The sequence below is a fragment of the Pseudopipra pipra genome, chromosome 12 (assembly GCF_036250125.1).
Source record: "Pseudopipra pipra isolate bDixPip1 chromosome 12, bDixPip1.hap1, whole genome shotgun sequence".
In the NCBI taxonomy this organism is placed as follows: Eukaryota; Metazoa; Chordata; class Aves; order Passeriformes; family Pipridae; genus Pseudopipra; species Pseudopipra pipra.
The window spans coordinates 2,139,705-2,163,871 of NC_087560.1; the positions used below are offsets into that span (position 1 = coordinate 2,139,705).

General features: G+C 44.3%; 1 protein-coding gene across 4 annotated transcripts in view; it reads left to right on the forward strand.

Annotated features, from left to right (window-relative positions):
• Positions 1-854: 854 nt before the first annotated feature.
• The window catches only part of TLN2 (talin 2), a 158,036-nt gene continuing 134,723 nt past the window's right edge, over positions 855-24,167 (forward strand). For 2 of the 4 annotated variants that reach the window (XM_064668346.1, XM_064668349.1), the window contains exons 1-2: positions 1,111-1,216; positions 5,313-5,428. The gene's annotated coding sequence lies outside the window, so the exon portion shown is untranslated. Of the gene's footprint in view, positions 874-1,110; positions 1,217-5,312; positions 5,429-6,720; positions 6,833-24,167 lie in introns of those variants that run through there. The other 2 variants (XM_064668348.1, XM_064668347.1) reach the window with 2 other exon arrangements.

The window sequence follows — 24,167 nt, forward strand, 5'->3', positions numbered from 1 at the left end:
CTTTGCTTTGCAGCCCGTTTGTTGCTGGTGTTGTGTCCTGGCTGTGTCAGGAACAGTGTGGCAGCAGGACCAGGGAGGGGATCCTTCCCCTGTGCTGGGCACTGGTGAGGCCACACCTTGAGTGCTGTGTCCAGCTCTGGGCCCTCAGCTCAGGAAGGACATGGAGGGGCTGGAGCAGGTGCAGAGAAGGGAACAGAGCTGGGGAAGGGACTGGAGCACAGGTGCTGTGAGGAGAGGCTGAGGGAGCTGGGGGGGCTCAGCCTGGAGGAGGCTCAGGGGAGATCTCCTCACTCTCTGTAACTCCCTGACAGGAGGGGGGAGCCAGGTGGGGGTCTCTTTTCCAAGGCAACCAGCGATAGGATGAGAGGAAACGGCCTCAATTTGTGCCAGAGAAGGTTCAGGTTGGACATGAGGAAGAATTTCTTCACAGAAAGGGTGAGCAGACATTGGTAAGGGGCTGCCCAGGGGGTGGTGGAGTCACCGACCCTGGAGGTGCTTAATGAAGCGCTGGTCCGGGTGACAAGGTGGTGTTTGGTTACAGGTTGGACTCGATGATCCCAGAGGTCTTTTGCAACCTGACTGATCCCGTTACTTGTAAACGCTCCGTACGGCACAACCCGCGGGCGCTGCGGTGCTGTGCCTGTGTGTGTTTGTCACCCTGTGCCCGGGGGGCTCAGCGCTGCCCGAGGGGCCGGGCGGGCTCATCCTCCTCCTCGCGGGGCTGCTCCGGCCTTCCTCCTCCTCCTCCTCCTCCTCCCCGAGGAGCCGCCGTCTCCCGGTGCCGCGGTGCCGGGCGGGCGGAGCGGGAGCGGCGCTGCCTCCTCGGCCGGGTGCGGGCGGCGGCCGGCGGAGGTGCCTGTCCCTCACGCACAGGTAGGCGCTGAGGCGGGCTCTGGGCCCCGCCGGTCCCGGCTCCGTCCCGCGGTCCCGGCTCTGCCCCGCGATCCCGGCTCTTCCCCGCGGTCCCGGCTCTGCCCCCCGCCGGTCCCGGCTCCGTCCCGCGGTCCCTCAGCGCCGGGCGGGCGGAGGGCGCGATCGGCCCGCAGTGATGACGCGCTTCCTGCCCTCCCCGCGGGGGTCTGCGCCGAGCCCGCTCCGCGCCGGCTGCGGGAGCGGCGGGGCCGCGGCGGCGACGGGCGAGCGGGGCGAAGGCGGGGAGGAGGCGGGAGAGCGGCGGGGCTCGGGCGCCCCCGGTGCCGCAGTAACGCCGTGCCCGGTAGGAGCCCGCGGGGACCCTCGCCCTGCCCCGCCGGTGCACAGCGCACGGAGCGTGCGGTCCCTGCCCGGCGCCGGGAGGGGGAACACTCGGCGCGGGCTGAGCGGCGGCTGCTGCGGGGCTCGGGGGATGCGGGCACCTCTCGGAGGGTGCGGGGCTCGGGGTGCGGGCAGCGCTCGGTGCTGCGGGGCTCGGGGGATGTGGGCACCTCTCGGAGGGTGCGGGCAGCGCTCGGAACCGCGGGGCTCCGGGGCTCGGGGTGCGGGCAGCGCTCGGGGTGCGGGGCTCGGGCACCGCTCGGAGGCTGCGGGCAGCGCTCGGAGGCTGCGGGCAGCGCTCGGGGTGCGGGGCTCGGGATCCGGGGCTCGGGGTGCGGGCACAGCGCGCCTCTGGGAGCTGCAGCCCCGGTGCCCCCGCGAAGCCTCGCCCGGGGCAGCGCTGCCCGACCAACAAGTTGCCGGTCCCAGGGAGCGCAGCTCGGCCGGGGCTGTGCGGGAGCCGTGCGGGGAGCGACCCCGGCTCACCGACCCTTCGCCACGAGCGGGGCCGGGTTGGGATGCGAGGGATCCCGCGGTCCCCCGGCGTTTCCCCCGTGCCGTGCAGGGCTGGGATGGATGGAGGGAGGTGCCGGGGTGGCCGCTCCCTTCGCGTGGCCGGGCCGGGGTGGGTTTGCCGGGGCTGTTCGCTGTCGGGCTCTGCTGGCGACCGCGATGCATAAAAAACCCTTTTCGCCATACGCTGTGAAGCGACGACCTCCCAAGGACGATCGCGACGCGTCTGCATACGCGTGGATCCGTATTATCCATCTCCCTGTGCCCGCATCTCCCCGCCGGGCCGGCAGCGGGTCTCGGGGCGGTCCCGCGGGGTCACCCCGGAGGGAGGGGAGGGAGGGAGGGCAGGACGCGGCCCCTGCGCAGCAAACACGGGGGAGGGTGTGCGGCAGAGCTGCTCCGGAGCCTGCAGCGGTCCAGGGGCTCGGTGCCCAGCACTGAGCAAAGCACAGCCTGTCCGGTGCTTGCAGAGGGTCTGTCCGTGCCGTGTCCCGACCCCTCTTTCCCCCGTGCCCCCCCGCAGCTGTCTGCGGTGCAGGACGGCCTTGCTTTGGGGTGTCTGTGGGGCCCCGGCGCGGTGCCGCTGCCTGGGAACACCTGGTGGGAACCGGGGCCTCTGCTGGCTTTGTGCTCACCTTGTGTGGCGCTTTTGTTCTGCTGACCTGCCATTTCAGGGTTTTTTTTAGGCTTTACTTCTTGTTTGTTAAAATGCTGCTGCGATGCCTGGTCAGAAAGATTGTGGGAGTGTTCATTGATTGAAAAAAACCCTCTTGTTGGATTAAACAGTTGACCACTTCCCTCCAAATCTTTTTAAAGTTTGTTTTGCAGACCTGTATTTTAGAGCCAAGTTTGAGCCATATTAAATTTCAAGCCAGAAAGCCACTCCTGAGTTTGGAAGTATGTTACTTAAAGGCGCTGGGGAGTTCTGCATCATCAGAAGAGCCCAGTAGCTATGGAACAATGTCCTTATGATATAAAAACAAAGAATGCATTTCTGAGGTTGCTCTTGCTTATGTAAAACAACACTTATTTATATGTGTGTTGCAAGTGTGAGTGCAAGCTGCCAGTGTTAGTTATAAATACCTTACAAATTGTGGTATATGGAAAGCTTTTGTGTCTGTTTGAGGTAATGGTCAGCCATTCTTCCAACAGAACAGCTCTTAGCTAAGTTTGCTGTGAGTTAAGTTGGGTGAACTACCTTTTCTGCTTTAATTTTCAAAACATGACATTTTCAAGGGAGAATGAAGGTTACCAAACAGCTGAGGAGGGATGGGGGTGTCTCTTGCCTCTTGAAAGTGCATTTCATTCGAGCTTCATAATGCTTCACCTGACTCACTGGTCACTGCAGAACTAAAGGGTTAACTGGAATTCTGGCTTATCTATTGATAACAAAATTATTGAGCTTAAGTAAGATAAGAATAGTTCTTGTTTCTGGTTGCCAGTCTAAGTGTCTGGATTAACTACTGCACACTCAGGCAATGTTCGAGTTCTGGATCTCAGCACAAAACTAGATGAAGACTACAGCAATTTCATATAGGATACCCATTAATTTCACCATTCAAATTACAGCAGTTTATCCTGAATAATTGTCCTGTGTGTTCTTCGAGTAACATCTGTTGCATGATATCATGTAATGGAATGTAGCACAGCCTAATTTAAGTTGATTTGAAACGTTGCCATTGCACTGTAGTAGTGCCTGAGAGGGCGAGAGGGTTTATGGTGTGCTCGTGTGATGAATAGATTGGTTACGAGGAGATGATGTTGGGAAAGATGAACTTGCATTTGAACTGCAAAGGATTAAGTAATTTTACTCTGGGCTTGGTTTGTTGTACAGTTTTGCTCAGACTCCTTTCATCATTTGCCAGCTAATCTAATCACTGAATTCTACTTACATTAGGAAATGCATCTATGGTTATAAATATAACTGAATAGTACAAAACACCACTACAGTAGATTCAAGTCTTATTTTGGAGTGGGAGGAGAAGGCTCAAAAGAGCTGTCTGGCTGTGGCATAGCTTGAGCTGCACAGTCTTCATGATGATTTAGAATTTCTGCTGTGAAAACCTTCTCTTATTTGGTATTGTTTCTACAAAGATTTGACTCCACATGGCAGGGGTGTTCTGAGGCATTAGTGTTTAGATTGTGTCACTCTATATGCTTACCTATGTAATGTATATCCATTGAATTTGTGCAAATGCAAAGTCTAGGTGGCTTGCAAAAATGACAGTGCCTAATTAGTCCCCACATGTAGACAGTAGTGCAAACATCCACCTCCATTCCTTCTTGTGGCACTGCAGTGTCAGATAACTGGGATATGGTGTTTTATGTTCCTGAAATGTGAGCTGAAGCATCCCTCCAGTCCGTAATTTTAGCATTTTAGTTCCGAAAATACCATTTTGAGGTAATTCTCAGCTCCCAGTCCTATCTGACCCTCAGAGATAGTTGGTAAACTGCCAAATGTGTGGACATCTTGGGTTTTTTTAATATGCAGAGTTTCTTGCTAAGAAGCCTTTCTCAGATGCTGCCTTTGCACCAGGCCATAATTAGGAAAGAAGTGTGAATGTGTTTACAGACCACTGTATCCAGCTTTCAGAAATTCTTTTCTTTTCCCAGCCTTTGAATCTTTAAGAGGTTTGGCAAGTCTGCTTATGCATGTTTCTGCAGACAATAGAATGCTGATGCAAATTGAGAACAGCAAGCAGAATGGTTGGGTGTTGTTGCAAATGGGGGGAGGATGTCTTAATAAGGGATTATTGCATTTCATTTGTTTGCATTTGGATTGCAGTGTGAGTTGGGACAAATGTTACTGGGATGGAGCTGGAAATTGCAGTTTCAGTTTGTCCTGTCTGTTGGTACCTGAAGGAAAATGCAGATTTTTACCTCTGGGCTTCTGCTTTTGACCACATATGATTCTAAGAATATAAATTAAATTGAACTGAAGAATTTTTGGGGACAAGGGAGGTACAAATGATAAAGCAGAGGTTTTTTTTCAGAGCAGTTTGGCTTCCAAGTTCCAGAGGCTATATTAAGCAGAATAATCTAGGCTTTTGCAACTCCGTGGATGAGATTATGATTATGGACATCATGTCGTGCCTTAAGCTCTTGTGTGCTTTATTTTTATTGTGATTAAACAATCCATTCCTTTTTCAAGCAGAATGCCTTGAAAATAGCCCAAGCTCCTTAGATGTACCAGGCTGACCCCCAGGGTGCTGTGGAACCCTGTGTCTGGTCAGAGTTTGGAGAATTGGGGCCTTTTGTCTCTGAGCACAGGGAAGTCGTGCCTTTGGAGTGAGACCAGTGGGCTTGGGGCTGGGAAGGTGGTGAGGAGCCTGTGGGTAGTTCTGACACCAGACCTGTGAGTGTGCACAGTGAATTTTCAAGGTTTCTGTCCCTGCTAATGCTGCTGAAAACCCATTTCACAGCAGCGTCAGAGAACCGTTTCCCTGGCTGTGCTGCGTGCACATGTGCTTATCTTGGAGTTGAGTTTGAATTAGCCTGCATACTTGAGGCAATTGTGATAACATTTTGATATTTTCCACTTCCAGTTGCAAGCTGGGATTTCATCCCCAGAGATCCACCCCCTCGATTCTCAAAGCTCCGGCGCCTTTTTACTCTCAAGCGTCTCCAGAAGGCTGGAAAATGCACTGACTGACTCCACAAGGTGAGGGTGACTACACAACAGTAAGTCTTGTCTTAAAATATCTTTACAGTATTGCAGTGCTGACTGACTTGTAGTCCCTTGACTTGGCAGCAACCAGTTGAATTTCTGCCAAGCTGGGTCAGGCTGGCACTTGAAGCTGCCTTCCTTTCATTCTCAGTAGGTAGCTCATCTTTCTGTGTTTGGGCAGCAGGGAGAAAGTGTGAGCTGAAGTGAATTGGAAATGAACCTTGTGTCTTTCTGGCAACTTTGGTAAGGCTGAGATTTCTTATTTCCGTGAAAAAGTGACATATAACCCAGGAGTAAGCAGGAGGCTCTCAGTCTTCTAAATCACAGCAAATAACAATTGAGGTGATAAAGAACCAATGGTACTACAGGGACTGATGACTTTTTCCAGTTGAATAACAATTTACATTTGTCAGCTGTGGTAGAGATTTGTTGCTCTAGTGTATCAAAGTGTTTAGTGCTTTGCTGAAGTACTTGGTGTGGTGTGAGAACCTCTTTAGCAGTGGTATTGTCTTCAGGTCTTCAGAGTTTTGTGATGCCTTTCTTATTACATATTCTTGTTTGTTTTCTTATAGTGATCTCTCTCTACCTTTCTTGGGAGTTGGTATATGTAATGTGGCAAATAACCCTTTGTCTCAGCTGCCTCAAGTCCAGCTTGTACTATAGTTTGGTTATAGTGGTGCTATGTACTAGTGGGAAAGTACTGATTTTTCTGGAATGTGAGATTTAAAGTTTGTGTTTAGATGCCATAAATATAAGCATAAAACAGTTCCAAAACTTGCTGGCTTGAATTTGTGCATCTGGAAACATTAATTGGTCTTAAAGTAATTTATGGCAAGTACCTTTTACCTTTGTTCAATTTAAATGTGCCAAGTGCTGTGTAACAAACTGTGAGGTGGGACTTGGCAGAAAAAATGGAAGCAGGGAAGGCAGGTCAGCAGTGTCTGACAGAAGTGATGGTGCCTGTTGAAGACAAGACCTGTGGTAACCTAGAGGGAGGGATTGTGTCAGGAATGTGATGGTGACTGAGGGACATAATCCTTAGACGTGATAAAAATGTTTAGATACCAGGACAAAATCAAAATTTAGCAATGAGCCTATAAATGAAATCAGGAAGCCCAAACTGAATTCCTGTAGCTTGCAAGTTCTGTAACTCCTGTTATTTCTTGGTTTTTGTAATTCTTGTAGTTCTCTCCCATTTTTGACTGAAAGATTTTTTTAGATGAATTTTTGTTGTGGTATAAAGAAACATTTGTTGACAAGGGATTGTCTGAACTCTCTGGGGAAAGGATCAAGTGGGAGCCACTACTGCACAGCTGGAATCAGGGGCAAGCAGGAGGAACCAGTGGCACATCTCCTGGGTCAGGGTATCACTCAAGGCCCTGCTACAGGGAGGAGCAGGTAAATGTCCAGGTTCAGTTTAAAAAAGCAAAGGCTGTGGGAACTGAGGTCAGTCTGTTGTGATGTTTAAAGTACTCCTTGGAAATGTTTTGTGCAACAGCTGAGGATGTACAGACCCCAAGCAAAAACCCAAGATCCTGTAGTGTGTACCAAACCTGAAAAATACTTGGGTTTTTTAATTTACAGAAAATCCTGGGGCTGCGTTTGCTGTTGTGAGTGAGGTCTGGATCAACCTGGTTGGTGCTGGATTAGTCTGTTCACTGCACTCTGAGAGATGTTACTGAATGTACAGAAGACTGAAACCTCTGAAGAAGGGATAGTTAATTTGCTTGGTGAGGCTGGACAGACCAGACTGGATTAAACACCGAACAAATCCAGACATGGAGCCAAGGGGGGTTCCAGTGGATCTGACCAGTCTTGTCTGAGGCCTCTGTGTGTGGAGGACATGGAGTGTAAGGGGTCAGTTCAAAGGGTTCACAGGTGCTGTATGAGTGAGGGGAATTTGGTTCTCTCTCTGTCCTTGGAGAGCCAAGAAAGCAAAGGCCGGGCTGAAAAAGCCAAACCTTTCGTGGAGCAGGAAGACAGTCTGTTAGTGGTGCTACCTGCATCCATGGCTGTGGGACACTTAAAACTTTGCCCCTCTCCTTTTGTACCCTGCCTGTTGTTTTGCTCAGAATGGCCACCAGAACAAGCAGATCCTTAACTGCTATAGGGAGCTGTCCCACTGCTGTGGGGCTGTTCCTGGAAGAAAACGGTCCAGTCTTGAAAAACCCCCTTATAGCAGTCACAGCAAACCATCCAACACCAACACAAACCCTTCCAGTACCATGGGAAATAATAACTGGAAACTTGATGAGCTTGAGGAAGAGACCAGTTGTGGTCAGTAGGTGACCACCTAGTTGCAAGTACATTTAGAAAGCCCAAGTGTGCAAATTTCTTGGTAGTATTTTTGAGGGGGGAAGGAGAGAGTATCACTTTTGCTGTCCTAACAACTGCTTTGCTGCTGCCTGGTTTGCAGCAAGGCCCATCCATCCCAACAGCTGATGGAAGCCTGAGCTCTAGTGCAAATATTTAATGGTTGAAATTGCTCTATGAGAAGATTTAAGGAAGTGTTACTTGTTCTCAGGTGACTTCTCTTTGAAAAGTGCTCTTAAAGTTCTGGTTCTTTACTTCTTGCATACTTCCCGAAAGCAAAGGCTTTCAGCAGCCTGTTTGTATTAATTGCTGTGGTGGTCCAGGTGCCAACCAGATTTTAATCCATTCTGCCTAACAAAAAAAGCAAGAAATAGTAAATAAGAAACAATGGGATTTAAGTTTCACAAGGCACTTGCTTTTCTGTAAGAAATCCCACAAGACAAAGCATTCAAATATTGGGAGGGGCCTGGGCAGAGAATGTGTTCTGAAAGTTTTCATGTCAGAACTTCAGCTGACTTTATAAGAGCACTGCCAAGGGAATGGCAGGGTTTTGGTGGCAAACACAGGAGGCAGAAAAATACCTTGATTTTGGTACAAGTGTGTGGTTAAGGTAAACTGCTTATGCAGCAGTTGCTGGAGTTTGTTTAACGCAGATAAAGGGAGTGTGCCATGAGTTAGAAGGGTAGAAGTGCCCTGGGGATCCAAGCAGGCCACTGCAAGGCCAGGCTGTGAGAGTGCCTGGGTAATGACTGTGAATATCTGTGCAGGAACAGTGTGTTCCCTCCTAATGCCATTATCATTCCTTTTCAAACATGAATTGCAGTTTGAAGCGTTACAAATGCCATCTGCCTGTGAGGGCAAAAAAAACCCCTGTTATTTTTTGTTGAAAACTAAAACCAAAACACTGTGTTCTGTGTGGATCTTCATACAATCAGCCACTGCATTAATTTCTCTGGAATAGTGTTGCCAGCCTGCCAGGTTTTCATTTAAGGCAGTGATTTCTGAAGATTTTTCTTATCTCACACCCTTATCAGTAAAAACTTTGTGAGCACACACTCCCAAACTATGTATATTGTTTATAAAGTATACACATATACTACTGCACTAATGTAGGACATACACAAGAAATAGAAATAAAGAAAGAACTGTAGAAAATTTGTTTTATTTTTTAACAACACCCTTTTCCTCTCTCATTAAGGAATCGTTCAGTGAGAGCTCTGTGATTGAATATGCCTCACTATTTTTTTAAATGTTGGTTTATCACTTGGATACAGCCACTGAGGAGCTGGTTCTAAGTTCAGTTTATTTCAATACTTTGTTTTAATGGCCACAGATCCTCCAAGGGGGAGAAGTGCATTGTTGGTTGTGCTTACTAAATCATGAGACTAATTTTCCACTCTCATGCACTAACTATGAAAAGGCTTTTCTTGGAATTCATCTAATAAATTTCCATCTTCCCTGATGTCAATCAGTTGTTCTTACAGGCTAAAGGGAAGATGTTGGTTTCTTCTCTTCTCCTGAAACTCTTCTTTTGGAAGATTTTTTTTTTTAAATTTTTTAAAGGTTAGAAAATTATGTACAGCTTTCAGAGGTTTTTATAGGTGAAGTTTAATTTTCACCAACAAAATCACCCAGCAGTGGAAACATTTCCAAGTATCAGTTTTCCAAACAGTCTCTGTAGAATGAGTTTCTTTTGAAAAACAGTTACTTTTGTGCTTCACTGTTAAAACAGCAGCTTCACCCTGTTTATTTATTTGAAAATATCTGGTAGCTAGCATACTACTGACAGCCAGCTGTCACCACAGAAAAGATCAGCAAGTTTTGAACAGTTGTGTTAGTGGAAAAAACACATAATGGGTTAAATCTGATGACTCCTTTAAGCACTTTGCCACAAGGTAACTAGCAGAACTCAGTGTGGGAATATGAATTTAATGCTCACTCCCCATCTCGTTACAAGGTGTTGTAAAGGTGCTACCATTTAAAGATCTTATTTTTATAGAATTATATAATCAATGACGTCCTGCAGCGCTTTGGGCTCCAGTGTTGCTGCATCAGTTTGCCTGTGAATGATACAGTGGAAGAATTTCCTGTGGTGATGGAGGGGCTGCTTTAACTGGAATAGAAAATAAAAGGATTGCAGGGTGGAGTTTGCAGATAGAACCACAGGAGTGTACACTTGCAGAGTTTCCCCATAAAACATTGTTTCTATCAAAGAAGTAATTTACTGTTGAGAATATGTGGAGTCTACTCAGATACATCTTTCCTGTAGCTATTGAGAGGAGTTCCCAGTTCATCACTGAAACAATGCAGCATTTACTGGAAGCTGAGACTTGTTAGAAACATCTGTGCATCCAGCCAGCAGCACAGCAAACCTCCCACGGTCCATAAGCTGTTCTAATACTCATTTCTTCAAATCTTCAGCTGTTTTCTATGAGTCTTCCAGCAGGATTTGCTGACAAAGGAATGGCATATTGTTTTCCATGTGTTATTTCAACCATATTTTACTGCAGCAGGAAGCCCAAACCCTTCTCTGATGGTTTATGCCTTTGTGTCTTTTCCTACAAAGTAAGGAACCTTAAAAGAGGCTTTTATTTGCCATGGCTTAAAAACAATGGTGAAGAAATTGTAGAGATTTTTCCTCACCTTCTGGGTGCCTAATTTTTAAATGTCTTGCTAATCATGACAGCTTCATGTTATCATTATCTGATATGTCGAGGTGCAGTGTGCACTTAGGGGGAGGCTCATCATTAGTGGTGACAGATATAAATCCATATCTCAAATAGTCATCTTCATAATTTCACTTTATTTTTTCTTTGACCGACTTTTTGTCAGATCTGATTAGATTGTTGATTTTGCCTCATAATGTGTGTGACAGGGAGCTTGTACTGGGAATAGGAAGTGAGCTGTTGCACATGGATTTTGAAGCAAAAGCAAGATCTGTCATGGCATCTGTGTATCTCCCATAATAACACTTCAGAGTCTGTAGAATCAGAGGTGATTTTAGCAAGAGTGCTATTGTAGAGAGCCCTAAACTATTGGTGCATTTCCCTGGTTAAAATTCCTTGTCTTCCCTTGCCTCACGTTATGATACTTTAAAATAGGGTATTGTGACAGCATGCAAATTTTTAGAGGCATGTCTTTGTGCACTGTGGCCTTTGGTCCTGCCAATTAAGCTTTTAGAAATAAGCATTCCTAAATAATTGGAGTTTTGTTTGGTTTTTGGTTTGGTTTGGTTTTTTTCCATCTGGAGCTTGGAAGAAGGGACAGCAATTCTTGCAGTTTGTTTAGCAGCCAACACAGTGTAGTTCTCATCCTGCCTCAGGCTACAGCAGATAAATTCCATGTACCTGCTAAACATCTGCTATCAGGCACCAGTTCTGCCTTGGTACCCACCCAAAAAGAGTATCTGTTCATGTACAGCTCATCTCTCTGTGGCTGCCCTGTGAGTTGGAAGGACTGAAGTACAATTTTAGCCCCTGAAGAAGATGCAAAAGCAAGGTGGGATTGCAGATAATGGTCCTCGGGGTACAAAGGATAAAGCTGGGAGTTGGTTTTTGAAATTTGTTTGCAAGGCACTTAAAACCAAAGGAGGAAATATAGAATGAAGACAGAAAATAATAGAATAAAAGGAAAAATGAGAAAAGCATTAAAAACCCCCAAACAAACAAACTATAGTTACAACTTTGTAAAGGCCGAAGATTTCCAGTAGTGTGTATTGACTGATTGGTTTTTTCTGGATTATATGCCTGTCAAATTTCTTGTTTAATGTTTACCTTTCATTATTTAAACTAAAACTGTGTTACTGCCTGTGAAATAGTCTTTGTATTACTGTGACCAGATACAGAAAGCAGCCATCTCATCATGGAAACAGACCTTAGAGAACAGTTGTATCCAATATCTTAAATAGATTTTTTTTTTTCCTTCTGAAGTGGAGTTGTCCTGTAAGAACTCTCAAATTTATCTTTCTTTTATTTGGAATATTTTTCTTATGTGTTCTGTGTAACTCTCCCGTGACAGGTGACAAGTGAATCAGGATGCTGGAGACTTGTGCAAGTGAGATTTGTCTTCCTTTTGGGCCTCTAGTGTTTAGTAGAAGTTGATTTTCTTTCTTCCTGGTCAGTCTACAGATGCTTGAAATACTTGTGCTTGTTGGGAGTTGAGATCTGAGCAACTCATACTTCAGATATCTCCAAGTAGCTTAGAATTAGAAAAGCTTTCTTCTGACAACATACAGGGGATATTCAACTAAGCAATAGGAAAATGCTTCTTTATAAGTGATAAGCTAATGAAAGCCTGGTATTTGTATAATCAGGCTTGCCTGAGGTTATGAGTGTCTGTTAGTTTGTGGAATGCAGGCTTTGGACAGGGTTGGTTGGCAATTATATTTTGATCAGTGTGAGTGTGTTGGTGACTATTTGGTGGCGAAGCAGCTGCACGTGGGGCAGAGGAGCTGCAGCAAGTGGGACAGACCCAGGGGTCTGGGCTTCTCTCTGGCAGTTTTTGTTCCATGCAGGGGACTGCTTGCATGGAACCAGCTCCTTCTTCACAAAGCACCTGCTGCAAAAAGAGCCCAAACTGAAGTATTTGCAGGAAAAAAAAATGTAAATGATAAATCTTGGTGAAGAAGGTAAACAGGGGGATCTGGGTTATTTTGGGCATACCCTGGTCCCATAGTGGGTGTCCTGGGAACAATGCAGTCAAACTCAAGTGCTGGTGCAAGTCCCATGGTCTAGAAATGCAAGGGGTTGTTAGCAAGGAAACTGTTCAGCACAAGAGCTCCAGGGACATGTGGAAGACAGAAACCCTGACTGATGGTTAACTGAAGAGGGGATTTGAAGAACTTGTGCAGTTCCAGCATCCCTTCGTTTCTGCTGAAGGCTTGTTTGCTTATTCAAGAAACAAAGTAGGAATCAAAGACACCATCAACAAGCACTGATCTTGGATTGAAGCCTGGTGTGGGAGCACATGGATGGCTCCAGACTGCAGTTTGTGTGGCTGGGTGTGTTGAGGTTGTGGCATATTTGGACACACCTCTTGGAAAGGCTTTTTTTGCACACAGAAGGGAGAAGCTGCCCATCCCTCTTGCAATGGGATACATGAACCAGGATGGTCCTTCTAAAGCTCCCTGTCAAGGTCCTTTGTATAAACCCTCAGGAGGGTTTGGAGAATAATACCTGCTTTGTCAAAGAATACTTCTCTGTCATGCAAAGCTTTAAATGACCTGTCCAATATACAGTGGCTGCTGCCTCACTCAGGGGGGATAAAGACTGAGAGTGCTAAAGGTTCTCTCAGTGCTACCCTGCAAATGAGTGGTACAGTGCTGTGTCTTCCCAGTGGAATGAATAAGCAACTGAAGCCCTTGAAACAAGTATTTATGTTAGAAAGTTTGATGTTTTAGGGTTTTTTTTTTGAGCTGGAAGAAATAACCTGATGTGTTAAACAGTTCTGAGATTTTATGGAAAAGTCTGCAGGGTGCTGCAGCTTGATTTCAGTTTGTTTGTACTGGTAGCTGGTGGTTTCCAAATGGCTTGTTTGGGGGCAAGTCTTGCAATATTGTTTCCTGTAACTGAGCAAAGGAGCATAATGTATAGGCAAAAGACAGTGCTTACAAGGTAGTGGAGAAAATGAGCTTCCCAGTAGCTCAGCTTTGAAATCCTTGAATCAGAAAAAAACCCTTGTTTTCCCAGATGCTCTCCTTTTCCCAGGCAGATTGTGTTGTCCTGCTTTAGTGTCTGCTCTTTAAAGATTCCAAATACACAGGAACTGAGGTTAGTCCTAAATAAAACAAACTGGAGGCAGGAAGAGATTTGCCCACTTCTAGCTCTGTGTGTGTTACTGTTGAAAACCTCTCATTGAATGGGGTGGTTACATTTTGTGAGCTGTTGTTTCAGGTTCTTGCCCCACTGAGATACCTGTGTAACTGCTTTGGCTGCACTTAGTGCTTTTTAAGGTGCTGTTAACAAACCCATGAGCTGGCAAAATAGAGAGATTGTTTAGGTCTCCATGGTGACTGTGGGGTCCTGAAAACGAAGGAAAATATATTTGACTTCCCGAGGCCCTTGGTTACCTCCAGGCTCTGTGGTTTAAGCTCACAGCTTAAGAAAGTGTTTCTTCAGGCAGTGTGGAAAACTGCATATAATATAGAACATAAAACCTGGTTTGGTAATTATAACAGAGAGACACTATGGTACTATTCAAGTAAAGAAGGGTTTTCTGTTGTTTTTTGAGGAGGTTCATAGATATGAATTACACTTATGAAATTACTTCAAAAGCAATTTGTAAATAGTACTTTGGGCTGCCTCCAGAAAGTGTCAGAAGAATAACCTCGCTGCCTGACAGTTACTACACTTGCAGACAATGTAAGTTATTAATGAGATGGTGAAATTGTGCTTTCTGTTGCATATACTTGATATCTTCTGCTGAACACGGATCTTCAGTTAGTTAGAGTCACTGGAGCACTGCTGAGATCTGTGGGCCTGAGAGAAACAGCTCAGGGGGAATGTGTGTGTAAAATAAGCACATATATGATGTGTCCAATCTGCCTAAATGGGGACCAATACAGCCTGTGGCCTTGGCAGGTGATTACTTACTCTAATTCAACTCTCACATCAAAATAAATCCACTTATTTAGTGCTGACTGTCAGAAAGAATAAGTACACATTTGTTTTGAAGAATGGAAGTAATCTGACTTCAAGGTGGTTTGTTTGACTTTGTAAGGATACATAGAGGATTCAGGAGTACATGGTGTTGGTTTTGAATGCTTTAACCTGGTTACTGTAAGTCAGAGACAAGGACCAGTCTTTTGCTGAAGCTGATGAAGTGTCAGACACTGAATTGGAACCTGAACTATATTTGTAGCATTCTCTGACGTGGAATGATGATGTAACACACCCAGTATCAGTGAATTATTGGCATCCACTGTTCATTTCTGCATTCCCCCCTGGAGAAAAGCAGGTTTGATGGTTCAAGGCCGACTTCTCCCATCCCCTGGTGCTTCGTCCTCACACAGCACGTGGCCCATCTGTGGGCTCTGGCGTTTTGGGGGTCAGAGCTGGGTGGCCTCGTGGGCAGGGCTGATGTGATTCCTCAGCCACAAACAGTGCAGTGTCCAGGGACAGCCTGGGGGAACGATTTTATCCTTGCACTGCAGCTGTGGGGTTGGCTGAGCCATCAGGGCTTTAGGATTTCACCCTTCCCAGCAGCACTGCAGACCTGGAATTGCTCTGCCAAAGGTGAGGGCACAGACCTTCATGGGCAGGGGAATGTTACTCTGTGTGTGTCACAGCACATCGGGTTCCTGAGCCCAGATGTGTTTGGAGTTGAAAATCTAATTTGAAACACAGACTTTGAAGGCATATTTTGACCTACAGCTCAAGATGGAAGCTTTATTAAGCCTTGCATCCCTCCATCCCTTCTCTCTCATCCCATTCTCCAGCAATCTTTCATATCCTCACTGAACATGGTGGCAATAACAAATCTGAGTTGCTGTATTCTGATCCTACTTGAGAAACTCGGGGAGCAGATTTTGCACACCAGTGTTAATAGTGGGAAAAGTCTTTTCTTAATCTGCAAATGTACGTATTTTTTTCAGGAGCCCTAATATATTCCAATTTTCACATTATTTAAAAAGCTGTCAGCTGCCAGACATGGCCCATTACAGGTCTGGCTGACTGATAGATGCTACTTGTGCATAGTCAACCAAGGACATGCCCAACCTTATTGTTGTAGAGGTTTTGTTTCCTGTACAGCTGATAATCAGAATCCAGTGGTGTTATAGTATCACTGAACAGAAATTAATCAAAATCATGATTAAAATGTAGCCACATTTTTTTTCTATAATTATCATTTAACATGATAAAAGTAGACAATGTAGGTGAACAATTTGTTGTATTTAATACTGTATTTTAGAATAGGAATATATTATGCATGTTCTTCATAAACTGGCTGTCCAAGGTACTGGTATAATAATGTGAAAATCATTGTTTCAGTGAATGAATTTACAGTGACAAATTTGGTTATTTTTGATAATGAAATAACACATTTTTCCTTGATGAGTGAGATGGTGTCTGTAACAATAAATATTAAAGATCAAACCCCATGTTTCTGAACTGAGGATACCTTGTCTTGGGAGAATCAGCAGTTCAGGAAAGGTTAAAAATGTTCCCTTTTGCCTGTAGATATATTTCTCTTTTTGTACTCAAAGTGTTGTGACTGACCCCATCAGTTATGCCCTGTTACTGTTTATCCCAAAATTCACAAAGAAGCTGCCTCAGTTTTGGTTGTTGTATTTGTTCTTAAATTTGTGCCCTTTTCCCCCCAGACTTCTGCTGTGGTAAGAACTCCTGAAATCCTTGGTAGCTGCATGGTGGAGTACAGCTTGTGACAGTAAAGGGGTCATCCCTTGGAAGGTGAATACCTTCATAGCAATCCCTCATTGTTCTGTACACTGCTGCAATTAGTGTCCTGTGTTTCTATTTTGTAAGAGCCAATCCTATTTTATTAAAATTAAGACTTTGGAAAAGCGTGTTTCTCTAATGAGGTTTGGGTTTCAATACTTTGGATGAACACCATGAAAATTTCCTGTGCCCAGTTACCCCTTGGCCTCTGGAAGAAGCAGTTGTTTGTTTGAAGGGTTGTCAGATCACAGGACAGACACTTGCTTTTCTTTGGTGCCTCCTTAGCTGCTCTTCAGAGGGAACACCTTTTCCAGTTGCCTGGTGCTGACACTAAAGACAGCCCTTGTTTTTAAATGTGGGATGTGTTTGGCAACAAGTATCTCATCCCAAATCTCTGTAAGAAATGCTCATTACCAAGTTATTCCAGCATCACCAAGTGCATCATCCACATGGAGCAATTAATAATAGTGTTTTCTTCTCAGGTTGTATGTTCTGTGGGAAGGGTTTTACTCAGGGGTTGAGGTTTGTTGAATCTTGCATAAATGCTGCTGTCACACCATCACATTAAGGGGAGGGATTTAGGGTTTTCAGACTAGTGAGGGGTGTGACCTTGCTGTGGATGTAACCCCTGCAGTGTGGGGAAGCTGGAGATGCTGATGTTGGGTGAATGGCTGTGACTTGGCATCTTTTTCTCAAATGCAGTTTTTGAAAGACTTGGGGCATGTTAACTCCTCCCAAGAGGATGTCAGTTCAACTAGTAAATCTTCATGGTCCCTTAACCTGAGCTCCACTTTTTGAGCTGTGTTTTAAAGGCAATCTCATGAGCAGTATAATTTCAGGTATGTTTTGCTTCTGTTTCATTTCAAAGGAAATTGTATTGATTTGTTGTTGGTAACAGTTTGTGATAACCTCTCACCAGAGGGAGTGAAACTTTTTGTGCCAACTTTCAAGAACAGAGTTCTGCTCAGTGCTCTGTGTGAAGGACTGTGGTGAACAGGGTTCCAGAGGCTGCTTCCTGCTCCAGGTGATCAAAGGCAGTGCAGAACTCTGCTGGTTGTTGTGGCTGGGAAGAATTCCTGACCAGTCTCCCGTGTGCAGAACCATCTACAAACCAGCTTCCTGATGTGATTGACTGCAGTGCTGACCACCCAGCAGTTTTCCCACCAAATAGGAGCATAAATGGACTGTGGTACAACATCCATCTGCTTGATGGAGATGGGGCAGAAAAACAGTTGGGCAGTGTATTGACTTGGTTGACTTCCAGTGTTCCTCTCCTCAGCCTTCAAAATGAAAAGCATTCTTATGGTCATTATTTTCAATTTTAATCAGTTAGACAATGTTAGGATGGATTCTGCCTGACAGTGAGACAAGAGTCTCAGTCAGCCGTGTGCTTTGGTGTGTTTGTTGTGGGGAAGCAGATAACAGTGTACTTCATCTTGCACACTCTTTTTGGGCTGAGCTAGAAGATGGAGATTCCATTTGTAAGAGCTTGTTTCCAAAGGTTGAGCTCTGCTTCTTGGAGCACACTTGTAGACAAAACAGATTTTCAGATGAGCCCAAGCGATACAAAATCTATTCTTTCCCTCAGCTGAGAGCTGTGGAAAAGCTAATATTAGTTTTCCTTGTTTACTGCTCATTTCACTGCCAGATACTTCCAAGTTTGCTGTGTTTGGCATTAAAATAAGTTACACACAGGACACACATTAAAATAAGTTACACACAGGACACTGGAGGTTGACTTTGATTATTTTGTGTTGTAGAAATGGTCAAAGTGTGTCTTGCTGGCTGATGAAGCTTTCCAGTGCCTTCCTTTAGAGTGTTGTGTTTGGAATACTTGTACCTTTCACTTTTTCCCCCTTCCCTGCACAAAAGTTGCTTTAAGAGCCGGGTGTTGGATTGGAAATGACCTTACTTGCCTTCAGCTATAAATAGCAGTGCAAAGGAAGGGGATTCCCCTGCTGCCAGCCCCCATTCATGGCTGGCTATTTTGGCTGAAGCCACGTCTCACAGTGCACTTTGACTTGCTGCAACAGATACAGTCACGTGCCAAAAACTGTGCACTCGAGCTCAGGAGCAGGGAAAGCTGCTGGGATACAAATGCTTTTTTTTTTTTTCTTTTTAATTTTTTTTTTTAAATTAGTGGAATTAGAGATGCCATAACATGTACTGAAGCAGTGCCCATGTGCTGTTCTGTGTCCCTCATGCATCATTTTGGGCTCTGTTGAATCATGAGAAGCTGCTAATGGTGAAACACTACTGAAATATGTGAGGAAAATAAAACTTGTGCATATGATGGCTTGAAAGGACAACACAATTTCTTTGTTCATGAGGCTTTCTCTTTTAAGGCTGTGGTTCTTGTACTGTAGCTATTATGGAAGCACAGCACTTGAAATACATGGTAAAGTAACTAGTAACATTTTGGTGTGTGTTCTTTCTTTAAGGCAGCATTTCAACAGTTTTTTAAAGATCTTTCATATAAAGTGTTAGTAAAAATATACTCTAATTTAATATTAGGAGTGCTAAGTCTTCTCAACCATTTAATTACCTATATTGTGAGCTCACTAGCTCATCAGTTGTCTTATTAAAAATACATCTTTGGTCAAATGCAGGTTTATCCTGGTGTCCAGTTTGCAGCTCCACCCGTGAGTCAGACTGGTTTTATCTCCAGCTTGGCAGTGCAGGGAGTGCTGGTGTGTTGGGAGGAAGCCCTTGATCATTTAAAATGCCATCATATGGTTGATCCTTGATCTTGAAAGTAGTGCCACTGGGACAGTGTGGTTCCTAATTCAGTGGTTTCTCATGGATTGGATGAAAAACCAGCTCCTTTAACAGAGTGTAAAAAATTCTGTTATGTGTAAGGAAGAGCAGAATTAGTGATACACCATTATTTTGTACATCACTATAACTTAGTTTTGAAGGGAAAAGGAAGCTAAGCTTGGCTTCTGACTTAATTAAAGCACTGATTAAATGGATTTGACATTGGCAGTAGATTTATGTCATTTCCCAAATCAAGACAACAAAACTGGGGGAGAAGGTTGAATTAGTTTGAAAAACATGAGCTGGGCATAGACTCTTGTCAATCCTTTCCATGTCAGACAAACCACATTTCCCTGGTTCAGCCTCTCTGTGATTGACACAAGTAGGTTATGAGTGGTGGCTGTACCTTCAGTTGTTGAGATTCAGAGACAGTTGTGGTTTTTTCAATGCTCAGCTCTTGAGACAAGGAGAATTTGGAGTGAATTTATGTCATAAAATTTAGAGGTATTAACCACCATCAGCTATTTTTTTTTATTTTTATTATTGAAGAAAACAGCAACGGGTCAGGCTATTTGTATAAATATCAGTCTGGGAAGAAGTGTGGAGTGTAATTAACTCAGCTGCATGTAAATGAAATCAGTTTTGTGCTCTCCATCTGTATGTACTTCAGTGAGACTGATCTAAGGATTTTTGAGTGACTGGCTTATCGACATTCAGTACCTTGGCAGCATTTTCTTGCTCTGAATATGTAACCATTTGAAAGCTGGGTCTGAGCAGTAGGACTGTAAGGACTTGGACATCAACCCAAATGCCATAGAAAAGGATCTGAATAATCTTTCAGCACAGTTCAGAGCCTGCTGCTAATATTTAAGTGCAGAAAGACTGCAAGTCCTTGCTGTTCCCAGATCTGTGTGGGGCACTACGTACACAGAAGGCATCTCTAAATATTCACTGTGGAGTTTTGTAGCATAATACTGCATTCTGTATCTTAAAAATACAGAGATCATGGAATACAGAGATCATTTAGGGAACAGCTGGTCTTGTAAATAATCCCCAAGAGTGCAGTGAGTTGACCCAGTGCTCCAGCAGTGCTGGCTGTGGTGTGTTCTCCAAAGTTCTCATCCTCTGGATTGCTGAAGTGTCACACTGGTACTGCTGAGGCCTCAGAATTCAACATCTGATGTCCTGAGGTCCTGTTTCACCGATGTCTCTGACAGGCCAGCAATGTGTAACTGGACTGTAGACATAAAGTAAGGTTCTGTCTGGTGATTCCAGTAAGGACTTTAGGTAAGGAAGTCACCTAAGAATAGATTACAGTACAGGTTTGGATTGGATCCCCAATCATTTCTGGCACGCCTTCAGTTTTCTTCAATAAAATTATCATTGCCCTTATCTGTAAACCCTTGAGATGAAATGACTTAAAACATGCCTGTACATGTTTATGAAGTACCTCCTTCTACTGAGCCCTCAAACTGAAGAAAAGCTGTTTCAGTGGTTTTTTTTAATTGAAGGGAAAAAAATCTAATATTGTACATTACTTTTGATAAGTTTTGTACATTACCCTGAGTAGGTGTAGAATAGCAAACACTGATCCCCTTCTGCATTGGAGGGCAGGTGCTCGTGCCCTGAATTTCTTGAAAATGTTGTATTTTTAATGCAGTGTTAGTGCAGAGATGAGCAGCAGTGCTCCAGTGAACAGCAATGAAAGCTGCTGTAGCTTCAAGAACAACAAATGACTTCATTTCCTGGATATATATATTTTTTTGTGGAAAGCTAACCACTTGTCAACTAATCCTTGGAACCTCTGAGAGCATAATGGAGTGGCATGTTCATTACTGAGGTTGGGAGTAATGAAACCAGTCAGAAGTAAAAGGTACAGTGTGTTTTTGTGTATCTATGTTGTGTGTTTGCATCACTGATGGATAACACCATCAGCAGCTTCTAAGTTCTGTCTAAACATTGTAATTAGTTTTGTGAGCATGTTGAACATTCCAAGGGCAAGTATTAAAATAGAAGTTATTTGTTAGACTCATGTAATGTGAATTTTAGTGATTTGAAAGGGAGAGGAGGCTCAGGAAGAAGCACTTTAGTTGTAGATGGTGCATTTCTTCCCAGATTAACATTTTAGCACCAATGTTCTAACATTCACATAGACTAAAAAATCTTTGTTTTGGACTGCAATATTCACTCCTTTACTGGCTCTACTGTAATTTTTTTTGCTTAGTTTGCTGTGAAATGTTTTAGCCTGAATATGCCAATGTTGAATGGATGAGTTGCATGAGAATAAAATGTGGGATTTTTAGGAGTTTGTAAAACATGTTACTAAAGGTACTTTGTTAGGATTTTGCCAAAATACTGTAATTTTTGACAGCCTCAGACTGTGCCCTTCAGGTTCACAGATGTCAGTGAGGTCAAATGGCTTTGGCATTTAAAGAGAAACTGGATTCACGGACAACTAGATGCTTGAAGAGTCACTGGTTTGCCATAGTATTTTATCACAGATATCTCAAATTAAGATATCTTGTCTATCCAATTTAACCAACAAGTGCTGGGTGATAGAAATAGTGATGCTGCAAATCTCTCAACAGTTTCCTTTTCCTGCAGCCCGAGCTCTCGTGGGAGCACTGATCAAACCCTGGAGTTTGCTGTAGCTCCTGTGTGTTTGGGGAGCAGTTGCTGCTGTCAGGTCAGTGCAGCTCAGCTCTGCAATCTGAGCTGCACTGGTTTGTTGTGAGCCTCCCTGTGCAGCCCTGCAGCAGGGCTGGCTTTGCTGCCACACCTCCAGTTGTTGGGGTTTTCTGTCCTTCCCCTTGACGTGTCTGTCCTTCTGAAGAGTGGTGTCACAACATGCTGTTGCTTTCACTCCCCCTTTGCTTAGGTAAAAGGTTTGAAGTGTTTTTCTCCTCCCAGCTCCCCCCAAAGAATCCTCTGATGTGACTTGACATCTCATCTTGCTGCTGCCAGACTGTCCTGTTGACCTGTTCAGTGTTCTAAGATCCCGAGTTGGCAGGAAGGAAACAGGAGGTACAATATGGGGGAATATTTTACTGTCATTTCAAGTTCTCCACACCTCACAAACAGATGGTACTGCTCAGTGTGGTGTTGTGTGTGCTTTAAGAAGCCTTGCAAAACAAGTGGCATTAATTTTGTGGCACTTAGCCTGTAGTGTTTATTATGTGCAGCTGATCAGTAATCAAAGTTTAGGCCCTGCTGCCTTAAAACTGCATTGGTCACCTGCATCCCTGAACATATTAAACGTAAAAAGGAGGAGAAAATATTGTTAATAAAATGCATGTATCTTTTTTTTATGGTCTTACAGCCTTAGGGAAAATATTTGACTGCCTAACCTATAAAGTTCTATCAACAGGAGGAGGGAGAATGTAAAGCAGTCAAAGTAACTAACTGTGATCAGATTTAACTTGGCAGTCTGGAGTTTGCTGCTGGGAGCTTTGCTCTCTGACAGGACACCGTGTATCTGTGGTGTTCCCCTCGTGTCAGTGTTCTTGGCTTGTGAATTATTCACAGGAGTTATTTTGTTAGTGCTGGTACATGACAAATGCCCAGAGAGATTTGGGTTGTAGTGTATTTTGTTGCCTAGTTTGGAAACAGGTCACGTTGTCCAAGCAGAATTCTTTCTAAATGCCCAGGGAGTGTCCTGTTGGGTGGCATTTCTGCCCAGATGCCTGAGCTGGCTGCAGGAACTGCAGTACTGGAGCAGCTGATTTCCTCACTGATTTCATGCTCAAAGTTCTGTTCCCTTTGTTCTTTGCTGGTTCCCCTCTGGCCACCTCTGGAGCTGGAGCTTTGGCAGACAGTGAAAGATTTAGGCACATGCAAAGTGTGTCATCCCCAGAGTGTGTTTTCTGAATGTATTGTTTCATCTCTCTTATTTCAGCCCTCTGAGGTCCCTGATCAGAGCAGCTCCTGGGGACTAGTTGGGTGCCTTTGCTGCTTTGTGTTGTGTTGTTGTTGCAAATAATGGATAAGACTGGGAATATCATATTTGAACAACTGCCCTGGAGGAAGTGGTGTTATCTGCAGAGGAATGGAAAGAAGAGAATGGTTGCTGAAATGAATGTTCTGGCAAGAGCACTGAAAACAAGAAGTGTTTGTTTAGAGCAATTCCTTAGGTGCTCCTTCCTGGGAGTGCCACTCCACAGTGTTGCAAACCCCTGTCTCACTGCACTGAGGTTGTAGAGAAACACCTGAACAGCAAAACCTGGTTTTGTTGCAAGGATTTCGTGCTGTCACAACTGAGAAATGGGAAATGCTAGAATGTTTTTTTTTATCATCACCTCAATTTACTATGACTGGAGGCAGAAGCATGAAAACACTTCAGTCAAAATGTGGTTCAGATGTGATGGGAAACTGCACACCCCCTTTGGAGAGAATCTCTTGATGTCTTCCTCAGTTGTCCTGCTCTGAAAACCAGGGTTTCTTCATCATGGACAAGTGTTTTGACTTTATTTTTTTTCTTTAGCTTATTTTTTTCCTTTTTTTAATGCAGATTGGCATGGCACCTTAGCTTCCCCAATATTTTGTTTGAGGCTGTTTTCAGGCACAAGAATTTAAGTGCAAATAAAATTCATTTTCTTCTCCCACTGACATTCCTGTCTCCACTGGCGTGGCTTTCTTGTGCCAACACAGTGGATTCTTAGTATCAGTTACATTTAATTGTTTGAGTACTAACTTGAGGTTGATACTGACTTGATGTTGAAGTGCAAACACTCAGACTTATCTGGAATTTTCACCCTTAAGGATTGTTTCAGCTGCTCACTGCCCTGCAGATCCTTATGGCTCAGGTTGGGGGCTGTTTCTATGTGTATATACATCAGTGATCACAGCTGTTCCCAGGGAGGTTGGGCTCTTCTGTTACACACAGGAAAACTGGGAAAATACTAGGAAAAAAAAATAATTTTTTACTTACTCTCTTTGTTTTCTTTCCTTCCCTCGCTGTGTATATTTGTTGATTAACTCTTACAAGCCCCTGGTTTGATTGTTTTTTTTTTTTTAAATAGGCTGTGACAAGTCTTAATTATATGCTAATTTTATGTTGTATTGTGGGCTTGTTTTTTTATTGGTTTGTTTTGGATTTGGGGGTTTTTTTTGTTCGGTTGGTTGGTTTTTTGGATTTTTTTTTTTTTTTTGGTGGGGGTGTTTTTTGGGTTGTTGGTTTGGGGTTTTGGGGTTTTTTTTCGTTTTGTTTGGTTTTTCTTTTTTAAGGAAAAGGAAACTGCTTTTAGGGAGGAGGAAAAGATAATAAACTG